This window comes from Dasypus novemcinctus, chromosome 1, assembly GCF_030445035.2.
Source record: "Dasypus novemcinctus isolate mDasNov1 chromosome 1, mDasNov1.1.hap2, whole genome shotgun sequence".
In the NCBI taxonomy this organism is placed as follows: Eukaryota; Metazoa; Chordata; class Mammalia; order Cingulata; family Dasypodidae; genus Dasypus; species Dasypus novemcinctus.
Window position 1 is genome coordinate 159992235 of NC_080673.1, and position 20109 is coordinate 160012343.

Consider the following 20109-nt stretch of genomic DNA (forward strand, 5'->3'; position numbering starts at 1 on the left):
ACCCAGAAGAACTTAGAGCAGTGACACAAATAGACATCTGCATATCGATGTTCATAGCAGCATTATTCATGATAGACAAAAGTTGGAAATAATCCAGGGGTCTAATAACTGATGAGTGGATAAACAAATAGAAGAGTGTGCACACAATATCTGTAAGAAGAAATTAAATCATGAAACATATGACAACATGCATGAGCTAGAGCAACATTATGGTGGATGAAGCAAGCCAGATACAAAAGGATAAATACTGTATGCTTGCTCTATTATAGACTAATATGTGGAATATAAACATATTATGTGAAATATGAATATGGGCAAAATTGCATGTATAAGACCAGTTTTCTTTAAAGCGCAACAAATGTAGGTTAATACACAAAATGTTAATATCAAACAGACAGAAAACCCCACATTATACTAAGGGAAAGAGACCACACACAGAGTAATAGATATTGTATAATTCCATTTACATAAAATGTAAATATAAACTAATTTATAAAGATGAAATTACATTAGCAGTTACATAGACCTGAGGAAGGAATGCTAAGGACTGCGGAGTCTTAGAATAATGAAATTTTTCTAAAATGTTTGAGATGATGAATGTACAACACAGTTTTATTACTAAAAGTCATGGATTATACACTTTGACAAGGTCATATGATATGTGAATATATCTTAATAAAACTGCTTAATAAACAAATAAATAATTTGCAAGAATCGCCAGAAATAGTAGCTGTGTATAACACGGGAAGCAGATTGAGAGGTGAGGATTTTCTTGTTTGTCTGTTTTTTATTTATTATTATTATTATTGACATAATGAAAATGCCCTAATGGTTGAAGTGATGAACACACAGTTATGTGATTATACCAAATACCATTGATTGCACACTTTGAATAAATTGCATGCTTTATTATTATGTATTAATAAAATTGATTTGTTTAAAAAAATTAAAGGACGATTTAAGACTTTTCTCAGACAAACAAAAACAGAAACATATCATAGTAAGTAGAATAGTGCAACATGAAAAGTTAGAGAAAATCCTTGAAACTGAAGAGAAAGGACACTGGAAGGTAACTTTATGTGCATGAAAAAACAGTGGTATGGAAGTAGTAAACTCATGCAAAACTATCTCTATCTCTATCATCATCACCATCATCTACATAAAAATGCATTATTCTCTTTTGTGAATTTATTTAATACATTATTTTCTCATTTAATTTTGTCTTATTTTATAGTCTTTTATGCATTATGTTTCTGATTGAAATATAATATTGTATGCATATGTGTGTGACTCTATAACACAGACATATATAGTTATAACAATTATACTATTTTAATATAAATTAAAATGTATATCTTAATATTTCCTTTCCATTTTGTTTTTCAATATTGCCTATTTATGTTACAAGATTTTTTTTTCTTTGTTTTGAAAGTAACACAATGTTGCTGACACATTAGTCAACCAAATGTGACTTTTTTGTCTAATAATACACTGTAGGGGTCTGGACATTATTTTCCTAAATGGTATTCCTGGGGGATGTTTATCCCAATGGCATATACCTATTTTTGTCCACATGGAAGTAAATTTCCTTGATTTTCTGAATATAAGAGCAATTGGTTCTTTTATTGGGGAAAATCATGAACATTTCTTTCTGATTATAAACCAATGCACTTTAATTTTATATACTTTGGAATATGCACAATAGTATAATGATAAAAATAACAACCATAATCTTAGCTCCAAGGGATAAACACTGTGTTAGCATTTTCTTCAAATATTTTTATTTTTGTGGCTGCATGGATAGAAGATGGGTAGATACAATGAAAATTGTGATATATTATTTTATCATACTGCAAAACAATGTCTCCAAAGATCCCATTTCAGTTTTCCTTTCCTGTAATTATCACATAAGATAGCTAGAAATCTCAATCTTAGGGGCTATAAAAATTCCAGTATCACCTCTATGATTTCTAATTATTCTCAAGAGATGAATGTTTCCTTAATACATTTTGCTCTAAACTCCTTGCACTGTCTATGATATTTTAGATAGTGGATTTCCTAATAGATTTCATAATCCATTTTCATCATCTGTTATTTGCAAATGCATCTTACTTTTCTACATTAGTAATTAAACCTCATAGTCATTCAGTCACTGTTTTGTTTTTTCACTCTTAACGCTCTCATTTTTACTGATATAACTAATTTTTAAATATATTTTTATTTTTAAAAGATACATAGATCACCTAATAACTAATTATTGAAAATTTACTAAGCTAGCTACTATGCAAATCATTAAAATACAGCAGTGAGACAGAAAGAACAGTTCTCTTTCATGATGAAGTTGAAATCTAGATCTCTGAGAAAGTGGTTGAAAGTGGAAGTTTCATCATTTTTAGGTATATAGACTGATGACGTTTGCATGGAGTTGTGTAAAAACTTGTCTGATATATTTTCTGTGGAGTGAGTGACTACAGATTAGGGTAGAGAAGACACATTCAGCAAATGTCTTTTTATTATACAGAATAAAATCTAGAAAGGGCACATTTCCTTGTCACTTGCATAGCACAAAGAGTTCAAAAGAGCAGGAGAAGAAGCCCCATTGTGGCCAGTCTATCAGGCTGAAAACTGCTCTGGGTTGGGGCCAGTAGACAGCAGCTCCACATGCCCCACTTTATGCAGGAGAAGAGTGACAGATCTATATTGCTTGAGTGTGGTTTTTATCCACCTTAAGGAGGAAGGGACCCTGCCCCTCCTGTTCCAATAAGCATCTGGGAAGGCCTGTTCCAGGTTTCCTGCTTTAAGATCTGACCAGGCCTTTTCATTAGACTTAATATCTACCCTGCTTGTGGGATGGGGTGTAATAGAAAAAGAGGTGGGAGTTACAGAAGACCTGAAGATGACCACTGGGCATGTGCTTGTGACTTCTCCAGGGAATGAGGTGGAGGTAGGTGATGTCTAGGTGATGTCTAGGTGATGGCTGCTTAACAGGTGTCTCTGATTTACCTAACACTTATTGTGGGCCACACACTCCTCCCTCCTACCTGAGTTTCTGCTCTGAATACTGGCTAATATCTGGAAACTGGGCAAGGGATGGGACTTTATAATGGGGGCAAATACATTAAATTTCCTGGTCATTTGGCCTTGATTTCTTCTGATGGTAAAAGCTAAATAGTACTCTTATTAGCAGATCTTCAAACATCACCTTGTATTAATCATCTCTTGCTTAGTTTACATTGGCTGCTATTTTGACCTGCGATTCATAAAAATGGCACTCATACTTGGCAGTTAGATGCCACCACCTGTTCTCTATTGCTTTGGAGCCCTATAATCTCCATTGTTCTTTTTTTTTAATTAGCATTTATTTTTTATTGTATTTTTTGAAGATACATAGATCACAAAAAAAGTTACATTAAAAAATATAAGAGGTTCCCACATAGCCTACCCCCCCACACTTCTCCCACATCAACAACCTTGTACATCATTGTAGCACATTCATTGCTGCACCACATGGATTATAGTTCACATTGTAGTTTACACTCTCCCTCAGTCCATTCAGTTGGTTATGGCAGGATATATAATGTCTAGCATCTCTTCCTGCAATATCATTTAGGACAATTCCAAGTTCTGAAATGCCCCCACATCACATCTCTTCTTCCCTCTCCCTGCTCTCAGTGGCAAGTACCATGGCCACTTTCTCCACATCAATGATACAGTTCTTCCATTACTAGTCACAATAGTTCTATAGTGGAATATCAATAAATCCACTCTAATTCATGAAAAAGTGGAGGTCCATTGCTCTTAGGAAACCTATTTATGCCATGGTCTCACCTACCTTCTGCCTAGAGCCTATGAGAACAGTCACCAAGTAGTGTTAGTAGTGTTGGTGGCCCTCTCACCAGCATATTCCTTTATGGCCTTAATGAATAGTGTAACCTCTGAGCCTTCCTAAAGTATATAATCTGCTGAGGAGTCTTTTAGACTAACATTGTATATCTGTTTCAGCAAGCTCACTTCCCTGAGCCTTTTAAGCCATTCTTCTACCATATGCCTTAGAATTCCAACATTTTTACTTTGTTTGGCATAGGCCGTCTCTCTCTTCATGCTTCTAAGAGCAATCCTAGTAGTCAGATAGCTCTATATCCTGTGTTCCTTACCAGGGTGTTAAATCTTGTATATCAAGGGAGTGCTCTCAATTAATAAATCTTCCTTGTCCAAACATACCTTCTGCCCTTTTGTTCAACTATCTTTGGAATCTGTTGCTGAGTTTACTTCTTCAAGTTCTTAGTACATATCCTCATATATTAGATATCATGCCCTCTAGGTCAGGTTATGCTGCAAATTAACCCTAGTTACAGGATAGTGACTGGGAAGGGAGTCATGAACATATCCCAAGGAAGACATATGCTATCATAAAAGAGAGAGGTCTCTGCATTGTATTAAAGAAAATTGGGGAGCTAGTTCTTTTTTTTTTTTTTTAATTTTTATTATTCATTTTTTTAAAATATTACATTAAAAAAATATGAGGTCCCATTCAACCCCACCTCCCCCACCCCACCACTCCCCCCACAGCAACACTCTCTCCCGTCATCATGACACATCCATTGCATTTGGTAAGTACATCTCTGGGCATCGCTGCACCTCATGGTCAATGGTCCACATCATAGCCCATACTCTCCCACGTTCCATCCAGGGGGAATGAGAGCTAGTTCTTAAAAGCAAGAAGTGGTCTATTTCTGAAAGTTCAGAAGGTTAAGAGTGATCTGGCACTCAAATATATTTAAGATAACTTAAGAAATGTCCCCATCTCAAGTGTCATGGTCCCATTTTTAACCAAAACAGATCCTGGCCTAAAAAAGGAACACTTAATTGATTGTATGCTTAAACTTCTATGATATTTCACCACTCTATTAAGTCTGAAACTTGTCCTAAGCTCAGTATTCTTTCTTTGCAGGAAATAAGATCCTCATTCTACCATACTAGGGAAGATCTCTGTCTATTACTTGTGACTTCAATTGTCTGTTAATTACCTGTAACTTATCATTATCTCTTATTAGATTATCAGTGCATTTCCAATATCTATCCAATATCACTATCTGTATGTTTTAATTTCCTGGGATGCTCAAATAAATACTACACAATGGATTAGTTTAAACAATGGGAATTTATTGGCTCACAGTATTGAAGCTAAAAGAATGTCCATGTTCTGGGAAAATGGCATTGATGGGGGTAGGCACTGTCCAGCTCTTTCACAAACAATGACAAGGAAGGGGCAAAATCTTACCTGAGTGAGTTGTTTTGGGATCACAGAGCAGGAGACTTCAGTGAATCAATCGGAGGGAGCTGGATAAAGAGATAAAGAGTCCAAGAGAAAACTGTGGGTTTCTCACTCCTGCAGCTGGAAACACCCAGGGGATAAGCCCCACCCTCAAGGCAAATAGCTTCCATAGACTTGCTGGCTCTCACCAGCCAGATCAATAGAAGGGAGCATTCCCTGGGAAGAAGAGGTCTCTGGCAAAGGGTGAAGAGTGGTTTCCTTTCTGTGGCTTTGACATCTGAGCCCCTTTTGAATCTTGGGGAGAACACCAGCCAATACTGATGTGGCCCTGGGGAGAGGGGAGGGGCCAATCTGCTTAGGCAGGCTATCATACCTAGCTGCCAAAGAAGAGAAGAACTTGGTCAGGGAAGGGGCAGCTACTGAAAACTATTACAAGTCCAACTTACCTAAGGGAAATGGGGGCAGGAAGACATCAATAAGCTTTCAAAAGCCTATTTGGCCCATAGAGCTGCTGTAGTGCAGTGAAGGAATTCCTGCCTTGCTTGTAGAAGGTCACTGGTTCAAGTCCCAGTACCTCCTAAGAGAAGGGATACAGGGAGAGATAAGGCATAAAGTCTAGTACTTTATGTTAGGGAACTTATAGACTGAGTTTCTATTGTTTTGTTTTACATTTTTTAGATCTTTTTCTTTCCTTTTCCTTTATTTTAAGCTAGCATTCAAAAATGAGGGAGGCTTCAAAATATTCACAGATAAACATAAAATAGAACAATTTGTCAATAAGAAACCTGCCCTTTAAGAAATACTAAAGGGAGTTCTGCAGGTTAAAAGGAAAAACATGAGAGTTAGAGGAGAGTGTAAGAATAACTAAAAAAATAAAAAGAAATAAAAACAATACATGGCATGCATAAACCTAAAGAAAATGTGACTAATGCAATTCCTTAACCATAATAACATTGAGTGTTAATGGATTAAACTCTCTAGTTAAGAGACACAGATTGGCAAAATGAATAGGAAATATGACCCATCTACATGCTGTTTACAAGAAACTCACCTTAGATCCGAGGATGCAAGAAGTCTGAAAGTGAATGGTTGGAAAATAATTTTAAATGGAAAATATAATCAGAAGGAAGGAAGAAGTAGCTATACTAATAGCAGACAAAATAGATTTTAAATGTAAAACTATTGTAAGAGACAAAGAAGGACACTCTTTATTAATAAAAGGGGAAATCTATCAAGAAGAAAGAACAATAATAAACATTTTTGTACCTAATCAGGGTGCCTCAAAATACATGAGGCAAACATTGGAAAAACTATGTGGATAAATAGATGCTTATGCAAATGTAGTGGGGGAATTTAAAACACCATTATCACCATTAGAGAGAACAACTTGACAGAGGATCAAAAAAGAAACAGAGGCCTGGAATAATGCATTAGAGGATCTGGACTTAATAGATATACATAGAATATTAAACCCAAATACAGAGGGATATACATTCTTCTTGAGTGCAAACAGATCATTGTCCAGGAGAGATCACATGATAGGATTCGCAACAACTCTCAATAAATTCAGAAAGATTGATATTATACAAAATAATTTCCCTGACCTCAATGGGATGAAGCTGGAAATCAGTAAGGGACAGAGAAGCAGATTAGGTAAAAAGATATTAAAGTTAAACAACACACTCTTAGACAATCAGTGGGTGAAGGAAGAAACTGCAAATGAAATCAGACCAAAATGACAACACAATGTGTCAAAACCTATGGAATGCAGCAAAAGCAGTGCTGAAAGAGAAATTCATAGCCATAAATGCCTACGTAAAAAAGAAGAGCCAAAATCAAAGACCTAACCACACACATGGACAAGTGAAAAAAGAAGGGGAAAAAAAAAAAACTAACCAGAAAGCAAGTAGGAAGAGGGAAATAACAAAGATTAGAGCAGAGTTAAAGGAAATTGAAAATAACCACTAGAAAAAATAAACTAAACAAAAAACTGGGTCTCGGAGAAAATTAATAAAATTGACTAATGTCTTAGCTAGACTAGTGAAGAACAAGAGAAAAGACATGAAAACATAAAATAAAAACAAAGAAAGCGATACCACTGATGACACAGAAAGAGAGTGTCATAAAAGTATAATTTGAAAAGTTGTATGCCAAAAGAAGGATAATTTAGTGGAAATGGACAAATTCCTAGAAACACACAAACAGCCTACATTGACAAAAGATGATCTCAACAGACCAATCACAAGTAAAGAGATAGAATTTCTCATCAAAAACCTCCCAGTTAAGAAGAACCCAGGACCATTGGCTTCACAGGTGAATTCTACCAAACATTTCAGAAAGAACTAACACCAGTTCTCCTTAAACTCTTCCAAAAATAGAATTGCCTAATACATTCTATAATGCCAGCATCACCTTAATACCAAAACCAAACAAAGACACCACCGGAAAGGAAAACTATAGATCAGTTTCTCTAATGAACATACAAGATAAAATCCTCAACAAAATACTTGTTAATTGTATTCAACATATATCAAGTGAATTATACACTGAGACCAAGGGGTTTCATCCCTGGTATGCAAGGATGGTTCAACATAAGAAAATCAATCAATGTAATACACCACATAAACAGATCAAAAGAAAAAAAATCAAATGATCATCTCTACAGATACAGAGAAAGTATTTGACAAAATACAGTTCCCATTCCTGATAAAACATTTCAAAAAGATAAGAATAGACGGAAACTTCATCAATATGATAAAGGTTATGTATGAAAAACCCACAACCAACAACATATTCAATTGTGAAATCCCCAATGCTTTCCCTCTAAGATCTGGAAAAAGGCAAAGATGCCCACTTTAACTGCTCTTATTTAGCATTGTGTTAGAAGTACTTGCTTGAGCACTTAGACAAGGAAAAGATATAAAAGCCATGCAAATTGGAGAGGAAGAAGTAAAAATTTCACTATTTGCAGATTATCCCATACATAGAAAGCTCTGAGAAATCTACAACAAAACTTCTAGAGCTTATGAATGAGTTCAGTAAAGTGACAGGTTATAAGATCAGTATGCAACAATCAGTAGCATATCTGTACACCAATAAAGAGCAATCTGAGGGGGAAATCAAGAAAAAAATCCCATTTAAAAGAGCAACTAAAAGAATCAAATAACTAGGAATAAATTTAACTAAAGATTTAAATGACTGGAGCACAGAAAACTACATAACACTGTTAAAGAAAATCAAAGAAGACTTTAAAAAATGGAAGATTATTCCCTGTTCATGGATAGAAAGACTAAATATCATTAAGATGCCTATCCTACCCAAAGGATTTACAGATTTAATGTAATAAAAAAAGTACTACAAAATTTTTATTGAATTTAAAAGTTAACTATGAAAATTATTTGGAAAGGCAATAGACCCTGAATAGCCAAAGCTACAGTGGTCAAAACTGCATGGTATTAGCACAAGGATAGACATACTGGCCAATGGAACTGAATTGGGAGTTCTGATATATATATCCTTGCATATACAGTCAACATATTTGAAAAGGCCACAAAGCATATTCAGCTGGGAGAGAATGGTCTCTTCAACAAATGGTGCTTATGCATGCCTCAGCAGGGTACCAGAGGCAGCCAAGGTAGATGGAAACCCAGGTGCTGGTTCTCCTGAGGGCTGCAGTGACCCACAGGTTCTATGGTCAAGGCAGATGGCTCTAGAGTTAAATGCCATGTCAGTTGGTCCTACTTTGGAGTTTGTGTTCCTGAGTGTGATTAAGTTGGACTCAGATATGACCTTTCTACACATGCCTCTTCTGTCACTTTTACCGGACCTGTGGTTGGTGTTTGCATTGGTGCATACTCAGGAGACCTGAATCTCTGAACTGTCCATGTGACAGCCAGGCCCTGGGCCTCAGCAGACTTGCAGCTCCTACCCTCTGGTTTCCTGGACTTACCCTGGCCAGCTGACAGGGAGGTGAAGAGTGCCAACCACCACAACAGGGAGCCAACAGTGCCTACAGCTGCAATCAGGAGAATTGCATCCATCATCCATTGGAATCTAAACCCCTCTTGATGTAGAGGGGGACTGGAGATAACGATCCCAGGTCCACAGGATGGAGGAATAGAGTATGGATTAGAGTGGACTTACTGGTGCTCTGCTGGGGACCTCATGTTTTTTGAATGTAACATTTAAAAGAAAATAAAGAAAATAAAGAATGAAAGAAGAGCAACATTTCACACCTTATATAAAAAATAACTCAAAATGGATCAAAGATTTAAATATAATAACCAAGACCATAAAGTTCTTAGAAAATAATATAGGGAAGCATCTACAGGATCTTGTATTAGGAAAAGTTTCAAGTACTTTTTGCCTCAAGCATGAACAACTGAAGAAAAATTAGATAATGGGGATCTCCTCAAAATTAAAAACTTTTGCATGTCAAAGGAGTTTGTCAAGAAAGTAAAAATGCAGCCTATGCAATGGGAGAAAATAACTGGTAACCATATAACTGATAGAGGCCTAATATACAGCATATATAAAGAAATCCTACATCTTAAAAAGAAAAAGAAAAATTACCCATATGTGGACTTGGCCCAATGGGTAGGGCATCCACCTACCACATGGGAGCTACGCAGTTCAAACCCTGGGCCTCCTTGACCCGTGTGGAGCTGGCCCATATGCAGTGCTGATGCATGCAAGGAGTGCCATGCCATGCAGGTATGTCCCCCGCATAGGGGAGCCCCATGCGCAAAGAGCTCTCCCCGTAAGGAGAGCTGCCCAGAGTGAAAGAAAGCACATCCTACCCAAGAATGGCACCTCACACATGGAGAGCTGACACAACAAGATGACACAACAAAGAGAAACACAGATTCCCAGTGCTGCTGATAAGGATAGAAGCAATCACAGAAGAACACACAGTGAATGGACACAAAGAGAAGACAACTGGGGGGGGGGGATAAATAAAATAAAATAAAATAAAAATAATAAAAATAAAAAGTGGACAAGTGATTTTAGGAGACACTTCTCCAAAGAAGAAATATGGATAGCTAAAAAGCACATGAAAAGATGCTCAACATCACTAGTAGTTAGGGAAGTTCATATCAAAAGCTCAATGAGATAGCATTTTATACCATTAGACTGGCAGTTATTAAAAAAACAGAGGACTGATTAGTCTAGTCCAAGCTAGTTAAAAATGGCTGGGGTGAGGCAACAGCAAGATGGTGGCAGAGTAAGGAGATCCTAGAGTCAGCTCCAGCTACAGGGCAGTTAGTAAACACCCAGAGCTATCTGGAGCTAGCTGAAGAACGTGTTAGGGGGCTCCTGGAGACCAGAAGTGCATCCTGCCACATCCTTGAAGGAATGGAAGGAGGAGACTGCACAGCTGCAGAGAAAGCATATTAGAAGAACACCCCATGGCCCAGAGGCCAGTATCCAACCTCCACTGGAGGCACAAGCCACCTTGGGAGCTGATCTGTGGCTTGAATTGAAAACTCCACTTCCCAAAAATGGGGGAGGAAGAGATGGTTGGGCACCAATTTCAGCTACTGATGAGTAAATTCAGTGGACTAAAGTAGAATCATGAGAACAGTTAAAGTTTGAGACTATCCAGGTCAGAAAGAGGCCAAGAGCTGCCAACTTAACCCATACCTGGCATGATGGGATGCAGGATGGACTGAAGATCACAGTGCTGGTAGGGACTGGCTTCTTTCCATCCAGATCAAATTGAAGCTCTGGCCTAGCTTCAGTTCCACCTCCAGCAGGGAGGAAGTTGGGGAGACCTGTGTCAACATCTCTGGGAAATTACCAGCCAAGTCATGGAGGCTGGTGATTATCTTATTCTAGTGGCAGGAGCCTCCCCAGGAGCTATTCTGTGGCTGGATTTCCCAAAAACAGGGGGGAGGAGATGATTGGCTGCTAATTTCAGCTACTGATTGGTAGACTTGACTGGCTAAATATATAACCCTGGAAAAGCTGGAGTGTGAATCTGCCCAAGTTGGAAAGAGGCTGGTGGCTATCATTTGGAATCTACCCCCAGCCTGAGGGGAAGCCAGGCTGACCCACAATCACAGTGAAGGTAGGAACCAGTTTCTTTCACCCAGATTGGCCTGCAGCCCTAGACAAGTCTTCAGCCCCTCCTCTGGCAGGGAGGAGGTTGGCAGGCCCTGCACCAGCCTATCCGGCAGGGAGGAGGTTGGCAGGCCCTGCACCAGCCTATCCAGGTAACTGCAGGTACATTTGGTTGCCACAGACTGAAAATCAGAAGTCTACTGGGGCAACTGTAGTCATCTTTGACCCACACTGCATAGATTGCTGCCCACACTTGCAACTCCATCCCTGATCCAAGCAGGGGAAAAAGGGGGATGAAGCATCATCAGTGTCTCTGGGCAACTACAGTCTAGGTCTGCATGATGGATTATTCCACACAGCTGTGAATCTGTCCCTGCCCCTGGCAAAGGAGAAAGTTGGGAGAAGCATCATTAGTCCCTGGGACAATGAGGGCAGCTTGAGCCTCTACAGTTTATAACACCAACTATGTCCTTGGCTCCTACTGCACAACCAGCAAGGGAGAAAGGATAGGAAGCCCTAAACTAAAGAGAAAAACTGCACCCAGAATAAATACTCTAATAATCAGATGCTAAGACACAACAAAAAAAATTATGACCCACACCAAGAAACAGGAAGCTATGGCCCAGTTAAAGGAACAAGGTAAGTCTCCAGATGACATAAAGAAGTTGAAACAACTAATCATAGATGTTCAAATATCCTTAATAAATTCAATGAGATGGCTAAAGTCGTGAGCCTCAGAAGACTTGCGACTCCTAATCTCAGGTTCGTTGGACTTATCCAGCTCAGCTAACAGGGAGGTAAAGGTGGTCAACCACCACACCAGGAAACCAAGAGTGCCTACAACTGCGAGCAGAATTACATTCATTATCCATGTGGAATCTAAGTCCCTTCTCAATATAGAGGTGGACTAGATATCACCATCCCAGGTCCACAGAATGGAGGGATAAAATAGGGTTTTCAGTGGACTTACTGATATTCTACTATAAAACGATAGTGACTAGTAATAGGAGAGATTGTAGCATTAATGTGGAGAAAGTAGCCACAGTATTTGCTGAGGGTAGGGAAAAGGTAAAAGATGTAATGGGGGGGCATTTTGGGGACTTTGAGTTGTCCTACATGATATTACAGGGACTGATGCTGGATATTACATATCCTGTCATAACCCACTGAATGTACTGGTGGAGAGTGTGAACTATAGGGTAAACCATTATCCATGTGGTGCAGCACTGCTCCAAAATGTGTTCTTTGAGTGTAATGAGTGTGCCACAATGATGGGGGAGGTTCTTGGTGTGGGAGGAGTGGGGTGAGGGAGTGGGGGGTATATGAGAACCTCTTATGTTTTTTTAATGTAACATTTTTTGTGATGTATGTATCGCCAAAAAAATACAATTTACAAAAATGATGGGGTGGGGGGATGGGGAGTGGTTTATATGGGAACCACTTATATTTTTTCAATGTAACATTCTGTATGATCTATTAACTTTAATTTAAAAATATGTTATAAAAGAGAAGACACTGGATGAGCACAAAGAAGAATTTGAAAGCATACATAGAAAAATTAACAGATCTTATGGAACTGAAAGGTGCAATCCATGACGTTAAAAAAACACTAGAATCATATAATAGCAGATTTGAAGAGACAGAAGAAAAGATTGGTGAGCTTGAAATAATGGCCTCTGAAAGTGAACATACAAAAGAACAGATGAAGAAAAGAATGGAAAATTTAACAAGGTCTCAGGGAAATAAATGACAGCAAAAGGCATGCAAAAATATGTGTCATGGGTGTCTCAGAAGAGAAGAGAAAAGCATCAGAAGGAATATTTCAAGAAATAATGGTAGAAATTTTCACAGCCCTATTGAAAGACATAGATATCCATGTCCAAGAAGCACAACATACGCCCATCTGAAAAAATCTGAATAGACCAACATCGAGACAAACACGCATCTGAATGTCAAATGCCAAAGACAAAGAGAGAATTCTGAGAACAGCAAGAGAAAAGAAAAGCTTAATATATAAGGAATACCCAATAAGATTAAGTGTTGATTTCTCACCAGAAACCATGGAGGCAAGAACACAGTTTTCTGACATATTTAAGCGGCTACAAGAGAAAAACTTCCAGCCAAGAATTTCATATTCAACAAGACTGTATTTCAAAAATGAGTGTGAGATTAAAATATTCACAGATAAGCAGAAACTGAGAGAATTTTAAAGCAGGACATACTAAAGGGTGTGCTAGAGCCTGAAAAGAAAGGACAGGAGAGAGAGGCCTGGAAGAGAGTATACAAATGAAAATTATATCAATAAAAATAACTAAAAGTGTCAAAAGAGTAGTGAAAATAAAATATGACAGATAAAACTCAAATAGAAATAAACTTAACTAATGATGTAGAGCACTTGTATTCAGAAAACTGCAACTTAATATCAAAAGAAATTTAAAAAAGGCCTAAATAATTGGAGGAACATTCCATACTCATGGATTGGAAGGATAAATATCAGTAAGATGCCAATTCTTCTCAAATTGATATATACAGATTCAATGCAATCCTGACAAAATTTCCACCAGCCTTAAAAAAGTTTTAAGACATGATCATCAGATTTATTTGGAAGCATAAGGGATCCTGAATAGCCAGAAACATGATAAAAAGGAAAAGTGAAGCCTCTTCTCCAGACTTTAAATCATATTACCTAGCGATAGTGTTAAAAACAGCATGGTACTGGCACAAAGACTGACATGTAGACCAATGGAACCAAATTTATGGTTCAGAAACAGACTCTGACATATACGGTCAAGTGATTTTTGACTAGCCTGTCAAACCCACACAGTTTAGGCAGAACAGTCCACTCAACAAATGCCAAAAGAAGGAAAGAGGACCCCTATCTCATACCTTATTCAAAAATTAACTCAAAATGGACCAAAAACCTAAAAATAAAAGCAAGAACCATGAAACTTCTAGAAGAAATTGTAGGAAAATATCTTCAAGACCTGGTGGTGGATGGTGGATTCTTAAAGGAGATAAGAGGAGGATTGAGATGGACTACTGATGTTTAATGTATGTAGAAGTTTTAATTAGCTTTAATGTAAAACTGCAGAAATGTATAGAGTGGTTGGTAACACACAGTGAGTGACAGCTAGTTTATAAATAGGGATGTGACTGAAATGGTAGTCTTGGTATGTAAATGTCAATTGACAGATGCTAGAGAATAATCTAGGAACTGAATAGCACAGTAAACCAAGAGGTGGATGAGAAGTGTGTTTGATGGTATAAATGCAAGAGTGTCCTTTGTGAGCTAGAGCAAATTTACATCACTACAGCAGGGTTTTGCAAATGTGGAGAAGCATGGGAAAAATACAGCTGGGGTGACCTATGGACTGTGGTTAGGAGTAATAATATAATATTCTTGCAATTATGCAAAAGATATACCGTGTTGATAATGAGGCAGTATGGAAAATGTGAGCCAAATATACACTATGGACAGGGTAACAATAAGATTATATTATCTTATCTGTAACAAATGTTCCACAACAGTGTGGTGTGTTGATTGAGGGGTGTTGTTTGGGAGTTCTGCAAATGTGCACGATTGTTATAAGTTTACAACTTCTGTCATAAAAACTATATTTAAAAAATAATAATTTTTATGATGGGTTAAGGGAAAAAACACACCAAATAAAAGTTAAGGATTATAATTATTTGTAAGGTTTTGACAATATTCTTTAATAATTTGTAACAAACATCTCATGACTATGCAAGGTGTTGGTGGAGGGTTGATGTACAGGATCCCTGTATAATGTTATGCATGTTTGCTTTGTAAGTTCACAAATTTACTATACACTTAGTTTATATAAGTTCATATATAAATAATACAAAGATAATAACAATAGGGTTGGCTGGGGGAAAAATACTTTGGTTAGTAGTAATATTTTGACAATGCTCTTTAATCACTGCTTAAAAAGGTTTAAAAACAATGCAAGTTATTGGTGGTAGGGTGAGTTATGAGAGTCTTGTGTGATTTTATATATGTCTGTTTTGTAAGTTCACAACTATTACTATCCACTTTTTGTTTATGTATATTTATGTATGAGTGATATACTTCTATAAATTAATTAAAAAAACAAAACAAAACAGAGTACTACAAGTGTAGGAGAGGATGTAAAGGCTTGGGAACCCTTATCCACTGCTGGTAGGAATAGAGTGTTGAAGCCATTATTGAGAACAGTTTGGCGTTTCCTCAGGAAACTAACTATAGAAGTGCCATATGGTCCAGCAACCCTACCGCTGGGTGTATACCCAGAAGAATTGAAAGCAAGAACACAAACAAATATAGGCACACCAATGTTCATAACAGCATTATTCACTATTGCCAAATGATGGAGACAACCCAGATGTCCATCAACAGATGAATGGATAAATAAATTGTGGCATATATATACACAATGGAATATTACTCAGCTGTAAGAAGAAATGCAATATTAACTCATGGGTAACATGGATGAATTCTGAAGACCTTATGTTGAGTGAAGCAAGCCAGGCACTGAAGGACAAATATTATATGACTAACATATTAATTAAGCAAATTGTGCAAACCCAGAGAGCTTGAGCCTGGAAGATAGGTTTACAGGACACAGAAAGGGAGAAGAAGGTTATGAGCCAATGCCCATATGGGCAAAATCTATGATAAGGTGGAAGTGTGTAATTGATCTTGCAGTGATGGGTACAGGCCAAGTTACATGATCTTGCTATGATGGATACAGACCAAGTTAAATTTTTTCAAAATTTATAAAAGTGTTTGGTTCAAAATGTAAACCAAAATGTAAATCATTGACCATGGTTAGTAGCAGTGTTTCAATATTTGTTCATCAATTGTAACAAATGTAACCATCCATGTGTAAAATTTTATTAATATGGCAAAGGGGAAAGGGGGGAGGATATTGGGTATATGGGAATCCCTTATATTCTGTACAGCACTTTTCTGTAACCTAAAGCTTCTTTGAAGACAAAATGAAAAAAATAAGTCACTGAGGAAATAAATGGAAGAAAATGTCAGTGTACATGCATGTACATACAAGACAACAGATCTTACAATGATGAAAGACATATCAAAATTTTAAAAATAATATTTTTCTCATTTTTTGTTTTTCCAATTTTTTTTGTTTTTTATATTTTGTTTATTTTTAAAACAATCATTATTATTTCATTTTCTTGTTAATTGCATTTGGTTATTTTGTTGGCTTCACTTTTCAAGAAGTTTGGATCACAAAAGGGTTACAACTGTGACAGAGGAGGAATATTGGTGTGGGGTGTCAGTGATGGGGGATGTATGGGAGGAGGTTCACCTGGGGCATACTTATAAGACACATGAATGTATCCAAGTCTTCATGGAATATTGTCATTGTGGGTAGAGTTTCACACAATAACTCAAAGAATATAAAATTCCCATCCTGGGGTGCTCAGCCACAATCTCTAATGTAACAGCAAGAATCCCCCAAGTACAGGGGCAGTGTATAATGAAGAAAGATGATCCATTGACAGGCCCTTGATAATGATGACTGTACTTACATATCTTTACTTTTGAAATTGGAACTCAGTCTAGTATTAGAGGATGCCTAAGAATTACCTCCTGAGAGCCTCCTTGTTGTTCAAATGTGGCCTCTCTCTAAACTGAACTCAGCATATAAATGCATTACCTTCCCTCCAGCATGGGACGTGACTCCTGGGGATGAGCCTCTCTTGCACTGAGGGATTACTACCAAGCACCAACTAGCAATGGAGCTGGAAAAGACCTTGACCAAAAGGGGGAAAATATAAAGATACATGATCTTATATGGCTAAGAAATTTCAAAGTGAGTCAGGAGGTCATTACAGAGTTTATATTTATGCATATCTCAGCAAGATCTCATTGACTGCCAAAGTAAATATTATCAAAAAGTGGGGCTCCTAAAGGCTCTAGAGACATCCAGATGCTATAGGCAGGGCAAACAGCTCAGGAGTCTAGTGTCCTGATGGTGAGCCCTACTTTGGGATTTATGCTCTCCAGTGTGACAGAGTTGGACTCTGTTGTGGTTTCCTTACATATAGCTTCTCTGCCTCTTTTATTTGCACCTGTAGTTAGTACTAGAGTTGATAGGTGTATGTCTAAGTGACTTAAGTCTTTGGGCTGTCCATGTGCCAGCTGTGCTCTGAATCTGAACAGAGTTGCAACACCTATTCTCCAGTTCATTGGACTCACCCAGGACAACTAATAAGGAGATAATAATGAACAACAACAATCCTAAGGAACAGAGGGAGTCTGCAACTGCAAGCAAGGTAGTCCCATTCATCTGTCCCATGGGATCTAAGGCCCGTTCAATTAGATGTGGAGTGAACATCACCATTCCAGAATCCTCAGGATTGGGAAATGAACAAAGGACTAGAGTAGACTTACTGGTATTCTACTATAGACTTACTGTGATTCTAGCAATGGAAGAACTTATACTATTGGTGTGGAGGCAGTGATCACTGAAGGTTCTGAGGTCAGGCAGAGGGAAAAGCATGAATGGCATTGCAATGACAGATACAGGCCATTATATATTTTGTTATAACATATAAAATTGTGCTGGAGAGAGTATAAACTACAATTCATGTTTAGTGGCAATGCTCCAAATGTGTTCATCAATTGTAACAAATGTACCACACTAATGAAGGAAGTTGTTAATGTGTGAAAATGTGGGAGGGCTAGGGATTGAGGCATAAGGGAATCTCCTATATTTTTTTATGTAACTTTTATGTAATCTAACTATTGTTTTACAAAAATAAAAGAAGTATTAAAAAAAAAAAAAAGTCCAAAGCAAGGCATCATAAGTCAATGCTTTCTCTCCAAAGACGATGGCTTTCTAGGGCTGACTGCCGGCGATTCTTGACCCTCGCTTGTCACATGACACAGGGAAATGGCAACATTTCCTTGTCTCTCCATTCTTTTCTGGATTTTATTGATGTTCAGCTTTTGATTCCTGTAACTTTCTCTCCCTATGTCTGAATTTCATTCTGCCTATAAAAGTTTCCATTGAGAGGATTAAGATCCAACCTGATTGAGGTGGGGCACACATTAACTGAAGTAACCTCATCAAAGTTCCTATTTACAAAGGGCTCACATCCACAGGAATGGAGTAAAGTTTAAGAACCTGATTTTCTGGTACATATTCACCTTCGAACCACCATATTATATAACTACTCTTTCCCCTTTACTTTTTAAATCATTTTTCTCTTTTTTTTTTTTCCTAGGAGAAAGCATGAATGCAGTCCTCCATCACCAAAAATTATGCAGTCGAATTTCCCACATTTGGGGAAATTGCAAGGGTTACATCTGAACACATCTGAAGTGCAATGGATAAGCCTCATCCTGAGAAAACCACCTTTATGAACACGATATCTCCCTTTCCGGGTAAGTATCCCCTTTACTTTTTAAATACTCAAATAATTACATCGCCAGTGTATTCCCTTCTGCCATTATACCATTACAGTTCTCCAGCATTGGAAGTTTAACGACTAGACTGCCATCTTTGAAGGGCCTGCCTCTGCTCTATCTACTATCATGGATATAACTCTCATTAGCAGCTTGACTGTGAATGATGCAACTCTAAAACTTTATCTAATTATCTGCTTTCTCTAGACACTTCCAGTATCATCTCTCACCAATTGGTTTCTAAAGAATGATATGTAGAAATGATATCTGGTGTGCAGGGTATTTATTAGGGATATAATTACATATATGGAATGTAGAGGGAGGAAGTATTTGTTATGAAATGTAAGAAAGTAATTTGCCTTTCAGTCCCAGCAATCATGTTCAAATCCACAGGGAGCTCTTGAGCATATATGACCCATCAGAGTTGTTCTACATTAGGCCAAAATGGCCGGGCCATTAACCCTCCTTTCCCCGCAGTCATTGAATATAGGCTGTCCCAGGAAGGGTGTTCCCTTGGGCAGGACGGCTCTTTTCAGCTAAGTTAAACTCTGAGTTGGATGATGGAGTGCTGCCTGCTAACACATGGGGCCACAAGTCATTTCAAGGAAAATCTGGAGAGTGCATCTCTGTGTCTCTTAGGAAGTTACTCACTGCAAAATAGAGAAAAAATGGGAATTGGAAGTAATGTTAAAGGAAAATATATAAAATGAAGGCTAGACATGGAAAGGAAATGAGAAAAAACGCTAAAGCATGCAAAATAATTTGGGCACATTCAAAATGTAATTGGAGTTCCAGAAGAAGAGTTCGAGTTAAAGTAAGAGCTATATTTGAAGTTATTATATAATAATACCAGAGAAATTTCAAAACTTAAAAATAACTCCATACCACAGATTTAGAAAGCCCAACAAACTCTATGCAGCTTAATAGGAAGAAACCCACATCTGGGTAAAGTATATTTTTGATATTTGTGTTAAATAATTCACTACAAACACTGAAATAGCAAATACTGAACCACTGCTGCTAAAGGAAATACAAGGAGACTGGTCATGCATTTTTGTAAACCAATGAATACATAACCTTGTATTATGTGTGTTTCTGTTTAATGGAATTTTATTTAATGTGTATTTTTATACAGTATCATTGACTGCACAACCAACAGTATTGTAATTCATGCCTGAACAAAGTTTATCTAACACATTTTCTCCACAGAACACAACTTTCTAGTAATAAGAAACAATAGAGAGTACTTCAACACTATACTTAGGGATTATTTTAATCAGCAATATCATCAATAAAATGCATACAAAAATAGAAAAATATGGCACTAAATATA

General features: G+C 37.4%; 1 non-coding gene across 1 annotated transcript; it reads right to left on the bottom strand.

Moving 5' to 3' along the window:
- Nucleotides 1–18592: 18592 nt before the first annotated feature.
- Nucleotides 18593–18763, bottom strand: LOC111764157 (U1 spliceosomal RNA). The gene has a single exon (XR_002796844.2). It is a non-coding gene; the product is annotated as a U1 spliceosomal RNA (small nuclear RNA).
- Between the last annotated feature and the right edge of the window lie 1346 nt (nt 18764–20109).